Source organism: Lithobates pipiens, unplaced genomic scaffold (assembly GCF_037356315.1).
Source record: "Lithobates pipiens isolate NorthernLeopardFrog02 unplaced genomic scaffold, aLitPip1_a1.2 Scaffold_1, whole genome shotgun sequence".
Classification (NCBI taxonomy): domain Eukaryota; kingdom Metazoa; phylum Chordata; class Amphibia; order Anura; family Ranidae; genus Lithobates; species Lithobates pipiens.
The window spans coordinates 227677556-227704315 of NW_027507685.1; the positions used below are offsets into that span (position 1 = coordinate 227677556).

The 26760-nt window shown below is 46.6% G+C and overlaps 1 protein-coding gene across 4 annotated transcripts in view; it reads left to right on the plus strand.

Moving 5' to 3' along the window:
* Window positions 1-256: 256 nt before the first annotated feature.
* Window positions 257-26760, plus strand: part of LOC143983984 (H-2 class I histocompatibility antigen, Q7 alpha chain-like) — a 119409-nt gene continuing 92905 nt past the window's right edge. For 2 of the 4 annotated variants that reach the window (XM_077484216.1, XM_077484233.1), the window contains exon 1: window positions 257-377. The gene's annotated coding sequence lies outside the window, so the exon portion shown is untranslated. The remainder of the gene's footprint in view (window positions 378-26760) is intronic. The other 2 variants (XM_077484280.1, XM_077484252.1) reach the window with 2 other exon arrangements.

Below are 26760 nucleotides of genomic sequence, written 5' to 3' on the forward strand. Positions count from 1 at the left end.
GTCAGCTTCCTCGGGGTGGATCGGACCAGATGTCGGGGCCTCATTCTAAGGTAAGTATTTCATAATCAGCTAGTATGCGGTGCATACTAGCTCATTATGCCTTTTCCTTTGCAGGTAGAAAAAAAAAAACATCTGTGGGTTTACTCCCGCTTTAAACAACTAAAATGGAAAGTGAAAAATAAAAGTAAATTTCTATTAAACAAAGCCACACTAAAGTATAAAGAAAACTAAAACAACTTACTTTCACTCTTAGTGCAAGCTTAGATTTCCTCCCGTGCACTGCTCACAACGTTGGACAAGCTATCACAGGGGTATTTTTATGTGTGCTACAAAAAGGATCTTCAGATAGAAGACTGCTTTTTTCTTTCAGCTGACAGGTAAGTGCTAAATTTAAATTGCAATAATATTTTTAATAGCCCAGCTTTCCTGGTCATACAACAATTTTGGTAGCACAGCCTCAGAGTGCAAAATCATATGCAGTAAGGTAAGAAGTTCAAGGGTTGACCCACCTGAAACTAAAGCCCCATACACACTATCAGTTTTTTCTGCTGAGTTTTTCCTTCAGATTTACCAAAACCATATAATATGAGGTCAGACCTTAGGAGTTTCAATTTGTATACAATCAGGCATGCCCTTGCACTACATGGTTTTGGTAAAGCTGAAGGAAAAACTCAGCAGAAAAACTGATAGTGTGTATGGGGCTTAAGAGGTTAATTTGCTAAAACTGGAGAGTGCAAAATCTGGTGCAACTGTGCATGGTAGCCAATCAGCTTCTAACTTCCTCTTGTTCAATAAAGCCCTGGCAAAAACCCTGGAAGCCGATTTCTATGCAGAGCTGCACCAAATTTTGCACTCTCCAGAATTAGTAAATCAACCCCTAAGTTTCAGTATTTTAGTAGTTGTCCTCAGTCTGCACACCTACTGTGGCCGTTATGGGGGTTCACAGAATCCTTTTTTTTTTTTTATTATTGTTCATTCTCCATTTTTTATTGCAAGGACATACAGGAATATATAGGAAAATAAAGGATTTTTTCAGAAAATACAAGGGTACTTGAGACAGGGTAAAACCAAAACTACGTCAGATACGGACCTAAGCAAAATAGTCAAACTTATTTGTCTACAGATTCAGAGCACCGTTATCTTAAACATATACAACCACTGGAAATGTGTTCCCCAGCCTGTACCCTAACACATAAACTAATACAAGAGGCACTATGTCTTTATGGACCTTGTTTATGCACTGGTGCGCAGTCATGTTGGAACAGGAAGGGGCCATTGCCAAACCGTTCCTATAAAGTTTGGAGAATGAAATTGTCCAAAATGTCTTGGTATGCTGACGCCTTAAGGCCGCGTACACACGCGGGGACTGTTCGCTCAACTTTGTTCGTCAAACAGTTTCAGCGGACAGTCCGCTCAAAATTAGCATGGACGGACTTGGCCACACACGACGAACGAACAGTCCTCTGAAACCGTGCGCGATGACGTGAACGGCACGTACGACGGGACTAGAAAACGACGTCCTATACACTGCAATGCAACCTTCGGCGTATAAATTCTTTCTGAGCATGCGCGGAACTTTGTTTGACGAACAAGCCTACACACGAGCGGACTGTCCGCTCAAACCAAGTTTCAGCGGACAGTTTTTCGGGATTTCCGAAAAACTTTGTTCGTCATACTGTCCGCTGAAACTGTCCGCTGAAGCCCACACACGAGCGGACTGTCCGCTGAAACACTGTTCAGCGGACAAAGTTGAGCGAACAGTCCCCGCGTGTGTACGCGGCCTAAGAGTTCCCCTTACTGGAACTAAGGGGCCAAGCCCAACCTCTAAAAGACAACCCTAAACCATAATCCCCCCTCCACCAAATGATTTGGACCAGTGCATAGAGCAAGGTCCATAAAGGTATGGATGAGCGAGTTTTGGGTGGAGGAACTTGACTGGCCTGCACAGAATCTTGACTTCACCCTGATAGAACACCTTTGGTATGAATTAGAATGGAGACTGAGAGCCAGGCCTTCTCGCCCAAAATCAGTGCCTGACCTCACAAATGCGCTTCTAGAAGAGTGCTCAAACATTTCTATAGACACACTCCTCAACCCTGTAGACAGCCTTGGGTTAGCCAACTCAATATTGAACTCTACAGACTAAACTCTTGTACACACAATACGATTGTTGGCAAGGGATTGTCTGTTGACAGACTGTTGTCCTAAAATCTTAACGTTAGTATGCTCCTTTTGACAATTTTTGCCAAACTTTCGGCCAACAAATGTTGGATGCTAGTACATTTTTGGCGGACAACGGTTTGTTGTCAGATTTTCTGGTAGGTAGTACACAAATCCATCACACAAAAGTACAAATATGCATGTTCGGAATCAATGCTCACCAAACATGAAATTAGCAGAAGAGGCCCAAAGGGTGGCGCTCAATAGCGGAAATTCCTCGTAGAACGTCACTACGTTCGTATTTGTGGCACAACAATTGTGTACCGTTAGTATGCAAGACAAAATCCTGGCAGACTCCTTTTTGACAAAAATCAGACACTTGGTTGGCCAACAATCATACCGTGTGTAAGAGGCTTTAGACTGGGATACTATTAAAGTTCATGTGTGTGTAAAGGCAGGCATCCCAATACTTTTAGTAATATAGTGTATGTATTTATGTAAGATTTAAAGAGGGACTACCACATTTTATGCCAATCTCCTGGCTGTGGAGCAGAACAAAAATCTTTTGCCCATGTGTCACAGTATGGGGGGGTTTGCGATCCAGTGTTATTCAATATAGAGGAATACAGTATAACAAGGAGATCAGACTCTGAGTAGTAGGGTTGGTTTGACATCTGATATCGAAGGCGGTGGAGAATAATGGGTGTTCATTATGTTGGTTAGAGACTCCAAAAAAAGTGACGAATTTGTACATATAGAAAACTTTCCAATTCGGGATCTTGTAGGAGTCCCGTAAGGATTGGTATAAACAGTTTCCTCTGGCCGTAAGCAACGAACGCCCAAGACCATTGTGCTTCCACCATTGAAAACTGCGGGGGTTCTCCAACCCAGATGGGAACAACAAAGGATAGTTGAGCAGTAGTGAAAGTGGGAGGTAGGGGCGATATCAGACATGCAGAGTATTTAATAGAATCCTAGACAGAGAAGGTATGGGCCAAAATTGGGTTTAGAGATTTAGGCACAGGAGCAATCCATGGTATAGAAGAAATAGGAATTAGGTCAGTATCCAAGACATCTATACGGGTCCATAGGGGTGCCAAATTAACTGAGTGTAGTTCGGCGATGGGAGCAATCTGGGTTGCTTTGTAATAAAGGGCAATATTGGGAACTCTCAACATTCCCCTAATTTTTGGAGTGTACAAAAGGGATCTGTACAGTCTGGTTCTAACCCAGATACATTTTAAGATACGAAATTGCAAAATGCAGAGGCATGAGGAAGAATGGGGATGGGAAGAACCCTAAATGGGTATAGCATCTTGAGAAAGAGGGACATTTTGATGGCATGGATAAGACCCATCCATGAAATATGAGGAATATCCCAAGTATCTAGCAGGCGTTTCAGAGAAGATATGAGAGAAGGACAATGGGGGAACTACCGCCATAGCGACCTAAGCGGGCGCTATGGGGCCAGCAGCCAAGTGGGGCCCAGCAGCGGTGTACTAACTAGGGGGAAGGGGCAGTCCACACCGGGTGGCACACACTGGGGGGATGTTAGGCGGTATATGAAACAGTGACAACGGGCAGGCTTGGTAGTGGCAATGTGCACAGGAAGATTCCAGCTCAGGTGGACTGACCCATCGGGCAAAAATATAGGGATGTCTGCTGTACTTGACACAATGCTGTGCATTCTACATTACGTTCTAACAGCCCAGCGAGTACAACTCCTCCCCCCTCCACAGAAATGGAAGCTGCATCGGCTCCCCTCTGTTCCTGTGTCCGCCCAAGCTGCGTGCAGCCCGTGTGCCGTGTCTGAAAGGAATGTGGGGGGCGGGAACGTTCACACAAGTAGCCTACAGCTGCAGAAGCTAGTGTGAGCATCCTGGGAACTAGACTTGGGCAGAGTGATTCATTTTAGTGAGTTGAATCATTTGGATCAGTTCAGTGAAATGATTTGAATCACTGAATCGACTCACGGCTAATTTCTTCAAAGCTAAGAGTAAGGATCAGAACTGCAGTCCTTTGATACACTCAGTCAGTACAGTAAGCATATTAGATGTTTAGTAACTTTATTTTGCTGCAATAACTATTCTATAAATGCTGCAATACAGCAGATACCTTGAATTATGCAAAAATACTAACATAACCAAAAATACAAATTATAGCATGTGAGCACTGAGCTCTGTAGACTGAGTCATTCATAGATTCAAGAGTCATGCTGCTGACTCATATATGCACAGTGCATTTTAAAATACAGAATGATTGTGTGCTCTTTGTGATCTAGGCTGAGTTCACACAGTGCTGCGTTTAGTGCGCTGTGTGACATCTGTGCGATGCAAATTCAGTCATACAGATTTGTATGGCTGAATTTGACTCATATTTGGATCAATGTCATGCAGGACCCTTTTTTTGGTCCACATCTGAATCGAATCGCATGGGTGTTCACATCCCCATGCAATTTGATTCCCATCCGAATTGACTGCACTGCGATATGCAAACCGATCTGGGGGTGCCATTAACTTTGTATTGGTACTTCCAGCAGTTCGCAATCGCATAGGGCAGTGTGGTGCGATGTGTGAACTGCAGGGTCTCCCGCATGATCGCACCAATGTGAACTGAGCCTCATTCAAAGACTTCTCACAGCAGCTCATGAATCTAATGAGACCTGATGAGTTACTCATAGATTCAGAAGTTATACTGCTCTCCTGACTCACACACAACTCATGAACCTAATGAGTCACTCATAGATTAAGGCAGGGATGCCCAACCTTTCGAAGAGTGAGGGCCATTTAAGTGACTTGGTAACCAGTTGAGGGCCACAATGAGTGGAGCGGACGGATGACAGGTCTGTGTCCACTCTGCATATAGAGAGCAGACATGGATACAACCCACTCTATGGGCCCTTCGAGGTAGGTGGTACACCTGCGGATCAGTTTGAAAGCAGCCCAGTACCCACTGCAGAACAGATATGGCCCTATTTGGTATCACTCCGCCTGTGACAGGAGCCAGCGCTATACAGGAAGCATTGGCTTATGCGGCTCTGCTCCACAGCCGCTTGCTTTCTCCGTCGCCAGCTTCATTCACAACACTGAGGCTCTAGGATGACGGATCAGTGATCTGGGCTTGCCAACCAGCCATCCCAGAGCAGGAGGTCGCGGGCCACATCAGAGGGCTCCGCGGGCCACATGTGGCCCCCGGGCCACTGGTTGGGCACCCCTGGATTAAGGAGTTATACTGCTCTCCTGACTCACACACAACTCATGAACCACTCATAGATTCAGGAGCCATGCTGTTGGCTCACGTAATGTTGATACTCATCTGCTCTCTTCCTGAGTGTGTCATTACAGACTGGACTTGACTTGACTAGCTGCTGCCTGCTTCACACACAGACATCATACAAAAGAGAACCGCGTGTGCTCTGTGATTTATTCAGAAACTTGGAAATCTTGAAGGCTCACACAATCATATTATAGCTAATTTTACAAATCATGATCTGAGGCTGCTGTTTTTCAGCTCCGTAAAAATCCTGAAAGGGGAGGATCTTTGGCAATGAATTGAATCAGATTCACTTTCATGATTCGACTCATTCAAACTGTAGTGAGTTGATTCACTGATTCGATTCAGTGATTCAGTAGCCAAGCCTACCCAGTGGGAACATCCAAGTGAGTTAGCAGCCCTGTCACTGTGTGCAGACTCTTCTCTCTCTCTCTCTCTCTCTCTCTCTCTCTCTCTCCTCTGTTGTCCTCCAGCAGAATCTCTCATTAACTATCCAAAGCATTTTCTTTTAACCAGCCCATACTAATAGATGGCCACATCATGTTCCTAGCCAGGGTTTTCTCTAGTGCAATCACAGACATTGCATGTGATTCACACCGCATTGCTATACAAATCACATGCGATGTCTGTGCAATGCAAGTTCAGCCATACAAACTGCATTGTACCCGCTCCAAAATGGTGCAGGACCTTTTTTTTTGGTCTGCACTGGAATCGGATCGCATGGGTGTTCACACCTATGCAATCCCATTCCTGCACCATTTCACAGTTCGCACTGCTATCTGCAAACTGATCTGGGGATGTCATTAACTTTACACTGACAACCGTAGCAGTTTGCAAAGGGCAGTGTCATTGCCAGCATGCGACATGCAATGCAGGAATCCGCTCTAGAATCGTGCTGATTCCTGCATCGCATATATGTGAACCAGGACTCAAGTGGGTTCACACTGATGCCCTGTGGTTCAGTTGCAGTACTGGTGTATACACTATTTTCCTGCATTTAACTCCATTTTCACTACAGTCCCACAGACTTCTATTAGGTTACACATTTTTGCAACATTTTCTGAAAGCGCGCCAAATGGCTTCTATACTGCAACTTTGGTGTGCTTGCAGAAAACACAGTAACATTATACAAACTAATAGAAGTCTGTGGGACTGCAGCTAAAAATGGGGATAAAATGCAGAAAAACGGTGTATACCCCAGCACTGCGACAAACTCCAGGAAACCAGTGTGAACCCAACGGCTTCAGGGTGCTGTGTAATGTAAAGGGGTCCAGATGTGCAGGGGGTTGTGTAAAGTAAAGGGGTCCAGATGTGCAGGGGGTTGTGTAATGTAAAGGGGTCCAGATGTGCAGGGGGTTGTGTAATGTAAAGGGGTCAAGATGTGCATTGGGTTGTGTAATGTAAAGGGGTCCAGTGGTGCAGGGTGCTGTGTAATGTAAAGAGGTCCATTGGTGCAGGGTGCTGTGTAATGTAAAGAGGTCCAGTGGTGCAGGGTGCTGTGTAATGTAAAGAGGTCCAGTGGTGCAGGGTGCTGTGTAATGTAAAGAGGTCCATTGGTGCAGGGTGCTGTGTAATGTAAAGAGGTCCAGTGGTGCAGGGTGCTGTGTAATGTAAAGAGGTCCAGTGGTGCAGGGTGCTGTGTAATGTAAAGGGGTGCAGTGGTGCAGGGTGCTGTGTAATGAAAAGAGGTCCAGTGGTGCAGGGTGCTGTGTAATGTAAAGGGGTCCAGTGGTGCAGGGCGTTGTGTAATGTAAAGGGGCACAGTTGTGCAGGGGGTTGTGTAATATAAACGGTGTCCAGAGCTGTAGGGGGCGGGTTGCGTAATGTAAAGGGGTACAACGTAGTGACAAAGATATTGGGGGATGCAGAGGTATGCAGGGGGTACAGTGAGGTGTTTTTACATTTTAAAGTTGGAGGGTGCTAGATATAGGATCCACCCCGAGTGCCAAATGCTCTAGGTACACCCCTGGGGCCCAGTGAGGAATGTAAGTTTACTGTTCAAAGGAAAAAACACAATAAGGGAGCCCCCAAAGCTGCATAACCCATAAGTATACAAAAAAACATAGGAAATTTCTCCAGGGTTTTTTTTAGCAGCAGAGAGTTGGTATGAGAATAACTGATGTAAAGAAAAATCATTTATTTAACAGACAATAGTAATTCCAAATGAACAATAGTACATCATCCATATAGGATCCATATAGAATTAGATATTTTGACATTTTCCTAGAATATAAATCCCCCCTGAAGAGACTGGAAATCGCAAGGGTCGAAATGCATCTGGGTTTTTCATGTGGATACATATGTTACAAATACAATTGGCAAACCATGCTTGTACAGAGTGTTCATTGCTATGAGTGATGTTCCATGTTTGTTTTTTGTTGCACTACCTATATGGATGATGTACTACTTCATTTGGAATTACTATTGTCTGTTAAATAAATTATTTTTCTTTACATCAATTATTCTCATACCAACTCTCTGCTGCTAAAAAACCCCTTGGGAAATTTCCTGTGTTTTTTGTAAGTTTACTGCTAAGCCTCCCGGGCCCAGTCACATGTAGCCGACAGCAGGAGTCAAGAGCAGAGTGGGTGGAGCAGAACACTCGTGCGTGTCTGTGAAGGGACATCGTTTTCAGCGCATGAGGAGGCTCTGGACAGGAGGTGGGAGACTGTCATCGGTTTTGCACTGCTTTGCTATTTTTGTGGGGGGACATACAACATTTTGCTATGGGGCCCTGTGATTTCTAGTTACGCCCCTGGAGAGGGATAATTAGTGGCACATGCACCAACAGCTGATGACTTAGTTTATGAAGGACACAGCGGCCAGCTTCCCGGCCCGCACCTTAGCAACCAGTTATTTACAGTGAATTTAAAGGAAAAAAAAAAAAAGCAAAATACATGAAAACTGCATGCAAAAAAGCATCAAAAGCGCGGATTTAAAAATGCAAAACGTGCCTGCAAACCACATTGTTTTTCTCTGCATCCAATTCGCATTGCAGGAGATTTTGATCAGCTCTCTATGGAGCCGTTTCACACATCTCCACAGCAGCTCCATTGCGAATTGCACAGGAGCCCTATGTGTCTTTTGGTCCGTTTCAGGTCTGAATTCAGCCCAAAATTCAGGCTGAAATCAGACCTGAAACAGTGAATGGGGATGAACCGGACTCTTGCTGTGAGCCGCTGCATTCTCAAGTGTGAACCCAGCCTCAAAGAATAATCCTGTATCACCAACTCCACTTTGTGAACAAAATGCAGTGTACAGTATTTTCTCCTGCAGGTATTTCAGAAAAACATACTACATTTTGAGCACTAGATGGAGCTGAAGGTACAGAAATGATTCTATTCGGCAACAGTATGGAAGCTTCCCCTCTGCTGCCAACACTATACTGAGCTGGGCTGAGAACTTCTTAAAGCGGGAGTCCGCCGGGACTCCGCGTTTTTTACTGCAGCTGCTGACTTTTAAAATGGTGACACTTACCTGTCCAGCGCGCCCGCGATGTCGGCACCCGAAGCCGATCTCTAGATCGACACTCGGGTGCTGCCGCCGCCATCTTGTGTATGGGAATCAGGAAATGGAGCCTTTCGGCTTCATTTCCCGGTTCCCTACTGCGCATGCGCGAGCCGCGCGGCGCAATCCGGACGGTCCCCGCTGCCTCTGGAAACTGTGTTTTTCCCAGCAGGCAGCGGGGCACTTGCGCAAAGGGGCGGGCAGTTGCGGAAAGGGGCGCAGACAGCTACCCTGGAAGTGGGTGCAGTTACCTGGATTATCCAGGTAACTGCACCCCCCCTCCCCCCTGAAAGGTGCCAATTGTGGCGCCAGAGGGGGGGGATTCCGATGAGCGGAGGTCCATTTTAGGGTGGACCTCCGCTTTAAAGCGGTTGTGTACCCGGCTTGCACATTTTTACCTACGGTTTAGGAGATATTCAACTTGCATGCCGCTGCTATTGTCATGCACTCTGATGGTCCGGAGGATGCTGCCAGACAGGCCCAGACTGGGACACAAAATAAGCCCGGGCAATTTAGACTGAGCTGCCAATTTTCCAACAACAGCCCGTTTGCGAGGGGATAATCATGGAGTCGGTTCTCCGCACATTAATGTAATGGGGCACTGTGATATAAGGGGACTGCACTGTAAAGGAAACTGTGATGATTACAGTCCCCCTTTACAGTGCAGTTTTCATTTCATCATAGTGCCCCTACCAATCACAGCCCCCATCACAGTGCCCCTACCAATCACAGCCCCCCATCACAGTGCCCCTACCAATCACAGCCCCCCCATCACAGCCCCCCATCACAGTTTACCTATCAATCACAGCCTCCCATTACAGTTCCCCTACCAATCACAGCCCCCCATCACAGTGCCCCTACCAATCACAGCCCCCCCATCACAGTGCCCCTACCAATCAGCCCCCCATCACAGTGCCCCTACCAATCACAGCCCCCCATCACAGTGCCCCTACCAATCACAGCCCCCCATCACAGTGCCCCTACCAATCACGGCCTCCCATTACAGTGCCCCTACCAATCACAGGCCCCCCATCACAGTGCCCCTACCAATCACAGCCCCCCCCCCCCATCACAGTGCCCCTACCAATCACAGTGCCCCATACCAATCACAGCCCTCCATCACAGTGCCCCTACCAATCACAGCCCCCCCTTCACAGTGCCCCATGCAGTCATGCCCTCTCCTTTTTCTCTGTAGTCACAGTGGCCCCATTTACTCTCTGCCTCCCCTGCACAGTCCTACCTTTGGCAGGGCAGAAGCAGGACCCCTCCAACAATGTCATCCTATCAGCAGAGCAGGGGGCAGGAAGAGCTGTAGATCTGGATCATATTAAAGCGGTAGTAAACCTGCTGACTTTTTTTTTCTACACCTGTAAAGGAAAAGGCATAATGAGTTAGTATGTACCGCATACTAGCTCATTATGAAATACTTACCTTAGAACGAGATAACAGTAACTCACCCGGTCCACATCGAGGGAGCTGACATGTTCCCTCGGCGTGTCTTCTGGGTATTGTGGCTCTGGTTCTGTGAGTAGATTTCTCTCTCTTTTATCTCTGTATAGTATACTTCTCTCTCTCATCTCTGTATAGTATACTTCTCTCTCTCTCATCTCTGTATAGTATACTTCTCTCTCTCTCATCTCTGTATAGTATACTTCTCTCTCTCTCATCTCTGTATAGTATACTTCTCTCTCTCATCTCTGTATAGTATACTTCTCTCTCTCTCATCTCTGTATAGTATACTTCTCTCTCTCATCTCTGTATAGTATACTTCTCTCTCTCATCTCTGTATAGTATACTTCTCTCTCTCTCATCTCTGTATAGTATACTTCTCTCTCTCTCATCTCTGTATAGTATACTTCTCTCTCTCTCATCTCTGTATAGTATACTTCTCTCTCTCTCATCTCTGTATAGTATACTTCTCTCTCTCATCTCTGTATAGTATACTTCTCTCTCTCTCATCTCTGTATAGTATACTTCTCTCTCTCATCTCTGTATAGTATACTTCTCTCTCTCTCTGTGTATAGTAGATCTCTCTCATCTCATCTCTGTATAGTATACTTCTCTCTCTCTCTCTCTGTATAGTAGATCTCTCTCTCTCTTATCTCTGTATAGTATACTTCTCTCTCTCTCTCTGTATAGTAGATCTCTCTCTCTCTCTTATCTCTGTATAGTATACTTCTCTCTCTCTCTGTGTATAGTAGATCTCTCTCTCTCTCATCTCTGTATAGTATACTTCTCTCTCTGTATAGTAGATCTCTCTCTCTCTCATCTCATCTCTGTATAGTATACTTCTCTCTATCTCTCTGTATAGTAGATCTCTCTCTCTCTCTCTCATCTCATCTCTGTATAGTATACTTCTCTCTATTTCTCTGTATAGTATACTTCTCCCTCTCCCTCATCTCTGTATAGTATACTTCTCTCTCTCTCATCTCATCTCTGTATAGTATACTTCTCTCTCTCTCATCTCTGTATAGTATACTTCTCTCTCTCTCTGTATAGTATACTTCTCTCTCTCTCTGTGTATAGTAGATCTCTCTCATCTCATCTCTGTATAGTATACTTCTCTCTCATCTCTGTATAGTATACTTCTCTCTCTCGCTCTCTGTATAGTAGATCTCTCTCATCTCATCTCTGTATAGTATACTTCTCTCTCATCTCTGTATAGTATACTTCTCTCTCTCTCGCTCTCTGTATAGTAGATCTCTCTCATCTCATCTCTGTATAGTATACTTCTCTCTCTCTCTCTCTGTATAGTATACTTCTCTCTCTCTCTCTCTCTCTCATCTCTGTATAGTATACTTCTCTCTCTCTCTCTCTCTGTATAGTATACTTCTCTCTCTCATCTCTGTATAGTATACTTCTCTCTCTCTCTCTGTATAGTATACTTCTCTCTCTCTCTCTCTGTATAGTATACTTCTCTCTCTCATCTCTGTATAGTATACTTCTCTCTCTCTCTCTGTATAGTATACTTCTCTCTGTATAGTATACTTCTCTCTCTCTCTCTGTATAGTATACTTCTCTCTCTCTCTCTCTCTCTGTATAGTATACTTCTCTCTCTCTCTCTGTATAGTATACTTCTCTCTCTCTCATCTCTGTATAGTATACTTCTCTCTCTCTCTCTCTCTCATCTCTGTATAGTATACTTCTCTCTCTCATCTCTGTATAGTATACTTCTCTCTCTCATCTCTGTATAGTATACTTCTCTCTCTCTCTCTCTCTCTCTCTCTGTATAGTATACTTCTCTCTCTCTCTCTGTATAGTATACTTCTCTCTCTCATCTCTGTATAGTATACTTCTCTCTCTCTCTCTCTCTGTATAGTATACTTCTCTCTCTCTCTCTCTCTGTATAGTATACTTCTCTCTCTCTCTGTATAGTATACTTCTCTCTCTCATCTCTGTATAGTATACTTCTCTCTCTCTCTCTCTCTCTCTCTGTATAGTATACTTCTCTCTCTCATCTCTGTATAGTATATGCAGCCGACAACAGGAATTTCGGCCGCCGAAACATATCGGCCGAAAATGTCCCTTTCGGCAAACAGCCGAAAGAGAATTTTTCACAGACACTGGTGCCGAAAATGGGGCGAAGCCTGCTGGGCTTGGCCCCGCCCCAGTGCCGCCCATCACAGGGGTGTCATTCTGTCTTTAGCTCTCCTCCTCCCCTCCTTCCTCACCTATGCTGCAGTCATCCTGTGGGGTCTCGCTGTAAAGTCCCCCTCTCCACAGCGGCGGCTGCATATGTCTCCTCAGCCGATGTGTAAATCAACTGTGCAGGAGCTGGGCACCATGTTTACTGTGAAAGTGAAAGCAAAGGAGAGGCATCTAGCAGTGTGTGCTGTGCTCTCTGCCTCCCCCTAGAGTGCAGTACCCAGCATGGAGATTAACCACTTGCTTACTGGGCACTTAAACCCCCCCTCCTGCCCAGACCAATTTTCAGCTTTCAGCGCTGATGCACTTTGAATGACAATTGCGCAGGCATACAACACTGTACCCAAATTACATTTTTATCATTTTTTTTCCCACAAATAGAGCTTTCTTTTGGTGGTATTTAATTACAGCTGGAAGTTTTATTTTTTGCTAAACAAACAAAAAAAGATGCAAAAAAAATAAAAAATCATGTTTAATAGTTTGTTATAAAATTTTGCAAACAGGTCATTTTTCTCCTTCATTGAAGTGCGCTGATGAGGCGGCACTGATAGGCTGCACTGGTGGGCACTGATAGGCATAGTTAAGGCGGCACTAATAGGCACAGATAAGGTGGCACCGATAGGCACAGATAAGGCAGTACTGATGGGCACAGATAAGGTGGCACGGATGGGTGGCACGGATGGGTGGCACTAAGGGGCACTGATAGGTACCACTGATAGATGGGACTAATGGGCACTGATAGGTGGCACTACTGGCCACTGATAGATGACACTGATGGGCATGAATATGTGGCACTGGGGTGCAGCACCGTTGTGGAGGCAGATTGTGGGCACTGCTGGGTGGCACTGTGGGCACTGCTGGGTGGCACTGACGGGGGCACTTATTTTTTAATGAGGTGGCACTGGCAGGGGGCAGGTGGGCACTGGCAGGGCTGGCCGTGATCAGGACTGATGTCCCGATCACGGCCGCCGGTGATCGGCTGTTTTTTTTCTCCTCACGCTGTCAGCGCGAGGAGGAATAATAGCCGATTACCGGCTCCGTTGTATTACATGATCACCTGTCATTGGCTGACAGCTGATCGCGTGGTAAGGGGTAGGGATCGACTCCTTGCTCGGATCCGTGATCAGGCAAGTCTCATAGACTCGCCGATCACAGAGCGCGCCGCACGCGCCCCTCAGGCCGCTCGTGCATGGGACAACGTCAATAGACGTCGTCCCGGCAAAGAGGTCTGCGCTGTAGCTGTCATTTGGCTATAGCGCAGGTCTCTACTGGTAAATGTACAGAGCTGCAGCTGCCTATTTAAAAAAAAAGACTATCATTATATATATATATATATATATATATATATATATATATATGTTTGTATGCCTCTGTGTGTGTGCATGTTTATATGTGTGTGTGTGTTATATGTGTATGTTTATATGTGTGTGTGTGCATGTATGTGTTATATGTGTGTTTTATGTGTGTTTTATGTGTGTTTTATGTGTGTTTTATGTGTGTTTTATGTGTGTTTTATGTGTGTGTGTGTGTGTGTGTGTGTTTATGCACTGGTGAAGCACAGGCAGGCTATATGACAGGCACTGGTAGGCTGCTGGGCACAGTGAGGCTGCACTGATCTCCTGTAGCATGCCCGCAGTCTTTGGCCATCTCCTATACCATGCCTGCAGTCTCTGATCAACTCCTGTAGTATGCCTGCAGTCTCTGACCCTCTCCTGTACCAAGCCTGCAGTCTCTGACCATCTCCTGTACCAAGCCTGCAGTCTCTAACCACCTCCTGTAGCATGCCTGCAGTCTCTGACCATCTCCTGTAGCATGCCCGCAGTCTCTGACCATCTCCTGTAGCATGTCCCCAGTCTCTGACCATCTCCTGTAGCATGTCCCCAGTCTCTGACCATCTCCTGTAGCATGCCTGCAGTCTCTGATCATCTCCTGTAGCATGTCCCCAGTCTCTGACCATCTCCTGTAGCATGTCCCCAGTCTCTCACCATCTCCTGTAGCATGTCCCCAGTCTCTGACCATCTCCTGTAGCATGCCTACAGTCTCTGACCATCTCCTGTAGCATGTCCCCAGTCTCTCACCATCTCCTGTAGCATGTCCCCAGTCTCTCACCATCTCCTGTAGCATGTCCGCAGTCTCTGACCATCTCCTGTATCATGTCCGCAGTCTCTGACCATCTCCTGTATCATGTCCGCAGTCTCTGACCATCTCCTGTATCATGTCCCCATTCTCTGACCATCTCCTGTATCATGTCCGCAGTCTCTGACCATCCCCTGTATCATGTCCGCAGCGCTCTGACCATCTCCTGTATCATGTCCCCAGTCTCTGATCATCTCCTGTATCATGTCCGCAGTCTCTGACCATCTCCTGTATCATGTCCACAGTCTCTGACCATCCCCTGTATCATGTCCGCAGTCTCTGACCATCTCCTGTATCATGTCCGCAGTCTCTGACCATCTCCTGTATCATGTCCCCATTCTCTGACCATCTCCTGTATCATGTCCGCAGTCTCTGACCATCTCCTGTATCATGTCCCCAGTCTCTGACCATCTCCTGTATCATGTCCCCAGTCTCTGATCATCTCCTGTATCATGTCCGCAGTCTCTGACCATCTCCTGTATCATGTCCCCATTCTCTGACCATCTCCTGTATCATGTCCGCAGTCTCTGACCATCTCCTGTATCATGTCCCCAGTCTCTGACCATCTCCTGTATCATGTCCCCAGTCTCTGATCATCTCCTGTATCATGTCCGCAGTCTCTGACCATCTCCTGTATCATGTCCCCAGTCTCTGACCATCTCCTGTATCATGTCCGCAGACTCTGACCATCTTCTGTAGCATGTCCCCAGTGTCTGACCATCACCTCTATAAAAATATTTCTTTTTAAATAGTCAATTTCGGTATCAGTTTTGGGGATCAAGGAAGATTTATTTTCGGTATCGGTTTTGGCACCAAAAAGCCCATTCGGTGCATCCCTACTATATAGTATACTTCTTTCTCTCTCTCTCTCTCTGTGTATAGTAGATCTCTCTCTCTGAACATGGGATATCTTTCTGTACAGAACATCTCTCTCTCTCTCTCTCTGTGTTTACATTCTTGTATGTAAGAAAGGATACTCCTGCGCTAGTAAAAACAAGGGTGTGAAGACAAGGTTGCTGCAAACACTGTAAGGGTCAAACACTACCTGTAATAGATAAGATATACAAAAAAGATTTATGTTGCGCTCCTTGATAAAGTTATGTTCAAACGAGACGGTTTTACCTATATATATATATATATATATATATATATATATATATATATATATATATATATATATATATATATATACACACATACACACAATATATATATATAGTGTAAATAAACAAATTTTAAAGTGCAATAAGTGTCACAGTGCAGATTGTGGAAGGTAATCAATCTAAAAAATATGGGTAAAATCCACAATACTAACCAGAGGGTGATTGGTGCGATTTGACACATAAAATGATAAATAAATCAATAATTATCTCACAGATGGAATGCTAAAAATATTATAAATGAATCAGGGACATAAGATATAAAGTGTCCATATAGTCGGCTGACCAGACGTCCCCGATCTCCGGGGACTGTCCCCGGACTGAGCAGGTATCCCCTCCGAATGTGTCCCCCGTTTTGAAAAAAAGACTATCATTATATATATATGTTTGTATGCCTCTGTGTGTGTGCATGTTTATATGTGTGTGTGTGTTATATGTGTATGTTTATATGTGTGTGTGTGTTATATGTGTATGTTTATATGTGTGTGTGTGCATGTATGTGTTATATGTGTGTTTTATGTGTGTTTTATGTGTGTGTGTGTGTGTGTGTGTGTGTGTGTGTGTGTGTGTGTTTATGCACTGGTGAAGCACAGGCAGGCTATATGACAGGCACTGGTAGGCTGCTGGGCACAGTGAGGCTGCACTGATCTCCTGTAGCATGCCCGCAGTCTTTGGCCATCTCCTATACCATGCCTGCAGTCTCTGATCAACTCCTGTAGTATGCCTGCAGTCTCTGACCCTCTCCTGTACCAAGCCTGCAGTCTCTGACCATCTCCTGTACCAAGCCTGCAGTCTCTAACCACCTCCTGTACCAAGCATGCAGTCTCTGACCATCTCCTGTAGCATGCCCGCAGTCTCTGACCATCTCCTGTAGCATGTCCCCAGTCTCTGACCATCTCCTGTAGCATGTCCCCAGTCTCTGACCATCTCCTGTAGCATGCCTGCAGTCTCTGATCATCTCCTGTAGCATGTCCCCAGTCTCTGACCATCTCCTGTAGCATGTCCCCAGTCTCTCACCATCTCCTGTAGCATGTCCCCAGTCTCTGACCATCTCCTGTAGCATGCCTACAGTCTCTGACCATCTCCTGTAGCATGTCCCCAGTCTCTCACCATCTCCTGTAGCATGTCCCCAGTCTCTCACCATCTCCTGTAGCATGTCCCCAGTCTTTGACCATCTCCTGTATCATGTCCGCAGTCTCTGACCATCTCCTGTATCATGTCCCCATTCTCTGACCATCTCCTGTATCATGTCCGCAGTCTCTGACCATCCCCTGTATCATGTCCGCAGCGCTCTGACCATCTCCTGTATCATGTCCCCAGTCTCTGATCATCTCCTGTATCATGTCCGCAGTCTCTGACCATCTCCTGTATCATGTCCGCAGTCTCTGACCATCCCCTGTATCATGTCCGCAGTCTCTGACCATCTCCTGTATCATGTCCGCAGTCTCTGACCATCTCCTGTATCATGTCCCCATTCTCTGACCATCTCCTGTATCATGTCCGCAGTCTCTGACCATCTCCTGTATCATGTCCCCAGTCTCTGACCATCTCCTGTATCATGTCCCCAGTCTCTGATCATCTCCTGTATCATGTCCGCAGTCTCTGACCATCTCCTGTATCATGTCCCCAGTCTCTGACCATCTCCTGTAGCACGTCCCCAGTCTCTGACCATCTTCTGTAGCATGTCCCCAGTGTCTGACCATCACCTCTATAAAAATATTTATTTTTAAATAGTCAATTTCGGTATCAGTTTTGGGGATCAAGGAAGATTTATTTTCGGTATCGGTTTTGGCACCAAAAAGCCCATTCGGTGCATCCCTACTATATAGTATACTTCTTTCTCTCTCTCTCTCTCTCTGTGTATAGTAGATCTCTCTCTCTGAACATGGGATATCTTTCTGTACAGAACATCTCTCTCTCTCTCTCTCTCTGTGTTTACATTCTTGTATGTAAGAAAGGATACTCCTGCGCTAGTAAAAACAAGGGTGTGAAGACAAGGTTGCTGCAAACACTGTAATGCCCCGTACACACGAGCGGACTTTTCGACATCCAAACTCCGACGGACTGAGTCCGGCGGACTATCCGATCGTGTGTGGGCTGCAACGGACTTTAGCGAAGCTAAAGTCTGACGGACTTTAGAAATGAAGCATGCTTTAAATTTTCCCGACGGAACTCCGCCGGACCCGGTCCCCTTTGAAAAATCCGCTCGTGTGTGTGCTACTCCGACGGACTAAAACCGACGCTAGGGCAGCTATTGGTTACTGTCTAGGAACTTCCTACGTCGAATCCAGTCGTACGTCATCACGTTCGACTCCGTCGGAGTTTGGTGTGATGGTGTGTGGTCAAGTCCGTTCGGTCGAAAAGTCCGCCAGAACTCCGTCGGAACTCCGGCGGAACTCCGGCGGAACTCCTTTGGAGGTCTGTCAGACTTAATCCCTCTCGTGTGTACGGGGCATAAGGGTCAAACACTACCTGTAATAGATAAGATATACAAAAAAGATTGATGTTGCGCTCCTTGATAAAGTTATGTTCAAAAGAGACGGTTTTACCTATATATATATATATATATATATATATATATATATATATATATATACACATACACACAATATATATATATATAGTGTAAATAAACAAATTTTAAAGTGCAATAAGTGTCACAGTGCAGATTGTGCAAGGTAATCAATCTAAAAAATATGGGTAAAATCCACAATACTAACCAGAGGGTGATTGGTGCGATTTGACACATAAAATGATAAATAAATCAATAATTATCGCACAGATGGAATGCTAAAAATATTATAAATGAATCAGGGACATAAGATATAAAGTGTCCATATAGTCGGCTGACCAGACGTCCCCGATCTCCGGGGACTGTCCCCGGACTGAGCAGGTATCCCCTCCGAATGTGTCCCCCGTTTTGACCCCGGATTCAGAGGCAGTGCTAGTGGAATATCAACAGGGGGGAGGGGGGTCTTCCCCAGCCCAGGTGCCACATATTGGGTGGTGTCAGGACAGTGCCAATGCGGTGGGATGCCCCATCAGTGAGTGTTGCCAACCTTCTGTGTGAATACAGAGATGGCTGCATGTGTCACAGGGCGGAGTGTCCGTGTTCTGTTCTCACGGAGTGCAGACAGCACAGCTGGGGGGAGCTGTGCTACCGCCTCTACCATTTAGTTCGGCTTTGATTCTTCTCACCCCTCCCTCCCTGGCTCCGCCCACACGGCAGCCCATGTGCTGTGTGAATAGGATGTGAAGTTAATGGAGAAGCTGACAGTCACATTCATTGTACACCTGAAACCGTTGTGACTGACGGACCCTCCCCTCCTCCGTTCCTTCCCTCGCCCCCCTTTCCTTAACTGCAGACAAAGAGCTTTGTTTTCTCAGCCTATAACAGTACTTTGTCCTCTGTGCTTTCAAGTGGTATTTACGGAGTTAAAGAGGAAGTAAAGCCTGATGAGTTGACTTCCTCTTTGATTCCCTGCAAAGGCAAAGCATAATGGACTACTATGCATTGCATAGTAGCCCATTATGTGTCACTTACCTGACACAGGAGCCAGCGATGTCACCGCTGTCCCCTGTAGTCCGGCACATCCATCTTCTCTGTGGGGTCTCGCAGCTCCACTGCTGTCATTCGGCGAAGCCAGCATATCTCCGTTGACTGCGGCGTACTCAGTGTGCCGTAGACAGCGGTGCCTGTCTTTTAGCAAATATCTCCTAAACCATGTAGGTTTAAGAGATATTTCTTGGACCTTAATCTAGGCTTACCTGTATGTCAAAGTTGGTTGTAAGGGTTTACAACCACTTTAAACAGGCAGTGTGGAGTATTTTCTGGCAGTCTCCTGTATAATATTTGCAGTCTCTGATTGTCTCCTGCAGGGGAGGGCTGGGCCAGGGGGCAGGGATGCAATTGCCCCCTGGGCTGCTCTGATATGCGGTGGCAAAGGCTGCTTTGTCGTCAGCTCAAAACCTCAACATGCACAGTTTTTGAGCTGGCCAAGTCCAGTACTGTGAGCCAGCGATGTCTTCATGTCAGGGCTGACAGTCTGTGTTACACAGCACAGCCCCGCCCTGCCCCTCCCTACTCCACACCATTGGCTGGCAGAGGCTGGACCTGCTCTCTGCTCAATCTGAGCAGTTGGCTGGAATCCAGTGAGGCTCCTGGGAGGTTGGGACCATCCAAGTAAGTGAGCTCCTCCCTCCCCCTCTCTGCAGCCAAAGAGTTTTTTTCTAGCAGCCTGTGCCAGTACCTTGCCCTCCTAGGGCTAGGTGGTATGATGTGGGTTCTCACTGACATGCTGCAGTTTGGCTGCAGTGCTGGTGTACTGGCAGTCATCCTGCATGTTGCCCCTGGGACATAGAGGATGCACATTTTTACTGCATGTTCTGAAAGTGCACAAAATGTCCTGCATGCTGCATGTTTGGTGCACTTTCAGAACATGCAGCAACAATGAGTAACCTAAAAGAAGTCTGAGGGGGTGTGACACCCGCCAGTACACCCGCACTGCAGCCAAACCGCAGCACACCAGTGTGAGCCTAAATGCTTGTATTCACTTGCAGCAGCCACTGCCACTCCTCTGAAAAGTGATCCATGCTCAGGTCACTTTTCAGAGGCTTTTGACAGGCAGTGAATAGTTGATATCACATTTCATCCCTGCCTGCTTTAACCCCCCTAAATGCCAATCCCTGCAGGTAATGACACAGTTCACTTTGAACTCCACCTTATTTCCATTACTCTCTGTAGGTATTAGATGTGGTCTCACCTTTTTGTTTGCACATCTAATACCAAAGGGTACTTTCACACTGGGGCGATGTGGGCGGTAGTGGTACAGCGCTGCTCGTTTTAGTGGCCCTTTACCATTGTTTTAGTGGCGCTAGCGGGGCACTTTTAACCCCCACTAGTGGCCAAAGAAAGTGTTGCATTCATTTCAATGGGCTGGGCACCTCTCCCAAACCGCACCAATAATGCTGCTTGTTGGACTTTTCAGAATGTCCTTCAAGCGCACCACCCCATTGGGAAACCTGGGGTGGCATAAGAAGCGCTTTACAGGTGCTATTTTTTAGCACTAAAACGCCTGTACAGCGCCTTCAGTGTTAAAGGACCCTAAAGAGAGTTCTGGAAATAAGGTGGAGTTCAGAGTGAATTTCTACACCTAAGTGGAGCCCCCCTTTCAGAAGATTTGAGGATATTATTAAACCCAGAGACTGGTGGTCTTAGGCCACAATAGACAGATTGAAATTCTGCCGGTTCAGCAGATATTTCAATCTATCTCTGTGCAGACTGGTTGTATAGAATTTGACTCCATCAACTGACAGTACAACCAGCGTGTCTTTATGTTTTTTAGCGATCAGTGCTGGCTGCTATAGCTGCCAGCAGTGATCACTGTATTCTGATGGCTTGGAAACTTTCACCTCAGAGCACACACCGACACACGGCTCTTACGGAAGCTTGGTAATTTAAGTTCTGGGCTTCCCTAACATTACAGCCCTGTGGGGCTGTGACCAAGTCTGGGCAAGAGCTGGGATATGACATTACTTACCTCATATCCCTGCCACTCCTAAACCTACTCCACTGCAGCACCAGGCCCCCAATGCCCTTAATCTGGCCTGTGCTCCGGCATGCGCCTGCATGTGCATTTCTTATTATACCCAATTGAGACAGAAGGAACCTGCACCTTGGTGAATCTGGTGTTCGGAAATTCCAAAAAACTGTCCGCTGAAACTTGGTTTGAGCGAACAGTCCGCCCGTGTGTAGGCTACTTTCGAAATGAGCAAACTGTTCCCGCTCGGAGGAAAGTCTGCCCATATCGAGCGCGTGTGAAGGTAGGCGGGGCCCGCGAAGGAGACTTCGCGGGCCCCGCCGCCTGGTATGGACTTAAAGGGGAACCCCAACGCCGAAAAAAATCGGCGTGGGGGTCCCCCCAAAGTCCACAACAGACCCTTGTCCGAGCACGCTACCCGGCCGGCCAGGAAAGGGGGGCGAGCGAGCGCGCCCCCCCTCCTGAGCCGTACCAGGCCGCGTGCCCTCAACATGGGGGGTGCCTTGGGGAAGGGGGGGCCGCGCGGCCCCCCCACCCCAAAGCACCTTGTCCCCATGTTGATGAGGACAAGGGCCTCTTCCCGACAACCCTGGCCGTTGGTTGTCGGGGACTGCGGGCGGGGGGCTTATCGGAATCCGGGAGCCCCCTTTAATAAGGGGGCCCCCGGATACCGGCCCCCCACCCTATGTGAATGAGTATGGGGTACAATGTACCCCTACTCATTCACCTGTAAAATAAAAGTACCCAAAAAAAAACACAACACACGAGATAAAATATTTTATTGCACAGCTCCGGGGGTCTTCTGTCGCCTTCTTCTTCTTCTTCTTCTTCTTCTTCTTCAGGAGATGTGCCCCCCCCTTCCCCAAGGCACCCCCCATGTTGAGGGCACGCGGCCTGGTACGGCTCAGGAGGGGGGGCGCCGGGTAGCGTGCTCGGACAAGGGTCTGTTGTGGACTTGGGGGGGACCCCCACGCCGTTTTTTGGCGTTGGGGTTCCCCTTTAAGTCCATACCAGGCGGCGGTATGGACATATACCATGTGACACCGCCGTATGTTGACTCGACGCTCTCTCCGGCCACAATGCCAGGGCCGCGCTGCGCGGCCACTTATATAGGGACAAGGGGCGGTGTCACATGGCTTTATGTCACATGGGTTGGTGTCACATGGTGACCCCGCCCCCTTACGATGTCATCGTCCCCATGTGACATCAACCCATGTGACCAACCCATGTGACATAAAGCCATGTGACACCGCCCCTTGTCCCTATATAAGTGGCCGCACAGCGCGGCCCTGGCATTGTGGCCGGAGAGAGCGTCGAGTCAACATCTCCTGGAGAAGAAGGAGAAGAAGAAGAAGAAGAACGGAAGGCGGCGGCGGCGACAGAAGACCGGGCCACCGCCTGTAAAAGAGCTATAAGAAGGCGCGGTGGCCCGGCAGAAGAACCGAAGAGGGGGACAAGACCCCCGAAGTCGGGAGAAGAGGCCGGCGGCGAGGAAGAAAGCCGGACTCCTCCGCTAGCAAAAGAGCTACAAGAAGATAGCGGAGGAGTCCGGCGAGAAGACCCCCGAAGACGGAAGACCCCCGGAGCTGTGCAATAAAGTATTTTATCTCGTGTGTTGTGTTTTTTTTTGTACTTTTATTTTACAGGTGAATGGGTAGGAGTACATTGTACCCCATACTCATTCACATAGGGTGGGGGGCCGGTATCCGGGGCCCCCTTATTAAAGGGGGCTCCCGGATTCCGATAAGCCCCCCACCCGCAGACCCCGACAACCAACGGCCAGGGTTATCGGGAAGAGGCCCTTGTCCTCATCAACATGGGGACAAGGTGCTTTGGGGTGGGGGGGCTGCGCGGCCCCCCCTTCCCCAAGGCACCCCCCATGTTGAGGGCACGCAGCCTGGTACGGCTCAGGAGGGGGGCGCTCGCTCGTCCCCCCCTTTCCTGGCCGGCCGGGTAGCGTGCTCGGACAAGGGTTTGTTGTGGACTTGGGGGGGGCCCCCACGCCGATTTTTTTCGGCGTTGGGGTTCCCCTTTAAGTCCATACCAGATGTCTCCTTCGCGGGCCCCGCCTACCTGGATACCCGCTCGAAATGAGTGGACTTTTCTCCGGGTGGGAAAAGTCCGCTCATTTCAAAAGTACGGCGGACTGGCATACACACGACCGGATTGTCCGCCGAAATGCGAGTACGACGGACAGAATTTCGGAAAAAACAAAATTCTTAGTACGCCGGACTACACGCTGAAACCCACACACCAGCGGACTGTCCGCTGAAATGTGTTTCGGCGGACTAAGTAGGCCATACAGTCCGCTCGTGTGTACGCGGCATGAGAGAAACGGAATGCCTGTGTCCCCATTATACTTTTCTTTCCAGGAGACTAAGCTTTCATAGGACCACATAGATTTAAGTGAAATAAATCTGGGGGCTATGGTAGGGTTGACACCTTTTCTTCAAGTCAAACCCGAACACTTTAGCGGCCCACTGTAATTTTTTTTATAGTATAAACTATACATATAATTTTACTATTGAACAACATTTCTAATCATATGAAGTTAATAACAAGAGTCCCCCTTTTACATCAGAGTCCACAGAGTTGCCCCTTTACATCAGAGTCCACAGAGTTGCCCCTTTTGCATCCTGCCTTTGGCCAAGTATGCACGGGTCACAGTGCATGCTTGGCCAATCATGAGCCAGCAATGCACTGCGATGGCGTAGTGCATTGTGAGCCGTTCGTGCCACACGAATTTGGTGCGAACAGTCCACAAAGTTCTGAATACGCCGAACAGATGAGCGGCCGATGTTTGAGTCGAACACCGAGCTCATCCCTAATTCTGAGTCACTGGCGTGCCCACAGTGAGAGTAGGTCAGAGCCCTGCTGGTTAGGGATAGATTAGGAGACATGATAGGGAGAGGCACTAGAACTGATGAGAAGGGAAAGAGAAGTTTTTCCTCCTACATGGTGTCTCTTCTGGCATCTTCCTGGAACTGCCTCCCTCCATCAGAACTGCAAGGGTTTGGAGATTGCAGGATAATCCAGTAATCTTCCATGGGAAGTGTTTCTCATACATTCTGTGGTCAGTAAGCTCATGTTATATCACTATTAAAACAATGCCTTGGTGATAAATATTACCTTCTCTGCATTACAAAAGTTATGACCTGCATCATATGTAGTGCCATTGCTGTAAACTTAGTCTTATTTCTGTAAACATTCCATTTTTATGATGTAAAATACATGTGTGTTGACTCCCATTTCTTGGCCACACTGATTAAGCTCCACCTACAGGGTGATTTTTTTTTTATTTTTTTTTTTTTTATGTAATGCATTTATTTATTAAAAAATGGATCAAGTAATACTTCCTTAACAGATGGTTCACACCAGATGGTGTCCAGCATTTTTTTATCTGCTTCAAAAATGCATGGACGGTAGATTATATGGTTTTGAAACGCATAGTTCACACTAGTGCAATCAGTTCCAGTGAAGAAAAAAAATAAAAATAAAATAAAAGTAGAATGTTGCATTTTTTTATGCACAGAACTGTACTGGAACACAGCAAAACGCATCAAAAATGCACCAGAATGGAGTGTGGTGTGAATTGTAGGTAAAAACGCATCCAGGACGTGGATGTCAAGTGCCTTTTGCACCACTACTTTTAATTTTTAAAGTTTTTTTCAAAATAACAAATAAAATAATTTAGAAGTTGGAAACAAGTTTTAATGCAAACTGGTACATTTTAAAGTGGTTATAAAGTCTAAACATTTTGTACCTTAATGCATTCCTTGTATTAAGGTTAACTAGAAAATGCATTCCCTGGAGAAAATGAGTGGGAATGCTGAATAGCTGAATTGCTAAAGCTAACTGGATGAATACCTTAAAGCGGGAGTCCGCCGGGACTCCGTGTTTTTTTTTTTTTTTTAAAGCCAGCAGCTACAAATACTGCAGCTGCTGACTTTCAAAATAGTGCCACTTACCTGTCCAGCGCGCCCGCGATGTCGGCACCCGAAGCCGATCTGTAGATCGTTTCTCGGGTGCTGCCGCTGCCATCTTGGGTATGGGAATCAGGAAATGGAGCCTTTCGGCTTCATTTCCCAGTTCCCTACTGCGCATGCGCGAGCCGCGCTGCGCAATAAGGACGGTCCCCGCTGCCTCTGGGATCTGTGTGTTTTCCCAGCAGGCAGCGGGGCACTTGCGGAAAGGGACGGGCACTTGCGGAAAGGGGCGTAATCCACGCCCCTTTCCGCAGAGAGCTATCCCGGAAGTGGGTGCAGTTACCTGGATTATCCAGGTAACTGCACCCCCCTCCCCCCTGAAAGGTGCCAATTGTGGCGCCGGAGGGGGGGAGGATTCCGATGAGCGGAAGGTCCATTTTAGGGTGGACCTCCGCTTTAAATCCGTAAGAAAAAGTTGAAGTGAGAATAGTTGGAAAAGTAGGAATGGTTTTAAAATAAACATGAATTTAATTTAAAAAGTTTAACACCACCACTAATGTATGAAAGATGTGGAATATTTAAAGGTTTTTTGAAAAGCTTTTTGATCATTAATCCCCACACCTAATGAGTAAGGGACAGTGTGAGAGAACCCTTCAAACAAGCCTTAATAAATCCACAACAGTACATGCTATGTGAACGTATGGGTATAAAATTTATGTTGATAAACTTAAACTTAAAAATGTGGGCATGTCAGCAATTTAAAAAAAGTTGACTGTGCGTTTCGCTGGAAAATGTGAACTTTATACAGGACAGTCAATGGAAGAAAGTGTGGAATTTTGTCATTTGGAAGCTCAACCAGCCATAAAGTAAAAGGCGTATCACAAAACTGAGCACATTGCCTGCAACCAAACTACGTTTTGATGTATAAATTGTGTATGACAAGTAGATCTTGTGGGCGTGAGAGCAATTTATAGAGAAGGAACTAAGATCATTTTTGTAAGGCTCTGTGCTCTAGCTATGACATCATCCACTCTAAGCAGTCCAATACACTCTCTGTTTAAGCGATAACATTTCCTGAAATCATCACTAAACTTAACCACTTGCTTACTGGGTACTTAAACACCCTTCCTGCCCAGACCAATTTTCAGCTTTCGGTGCTCTCACATTTTGAATGACAATTACTCAGTCATGCAACACTGTACCCAAATGAATTTTTTGTCCTTTTTTTCCCACAAATAGAGCTTTCTTTTGGTGGTATTTGATCACCTCTGGAGATTTTATTTTTTGCGCTATAAATGAAAAAAAGACCGAAAATTTTGAAAAAAAACACATATTTCTTTGTTTCTGTGACAGAATTATGCAAATTATTAATTTTTCTTCATAAATTTTGGCCACAATTTATACTGCTACATA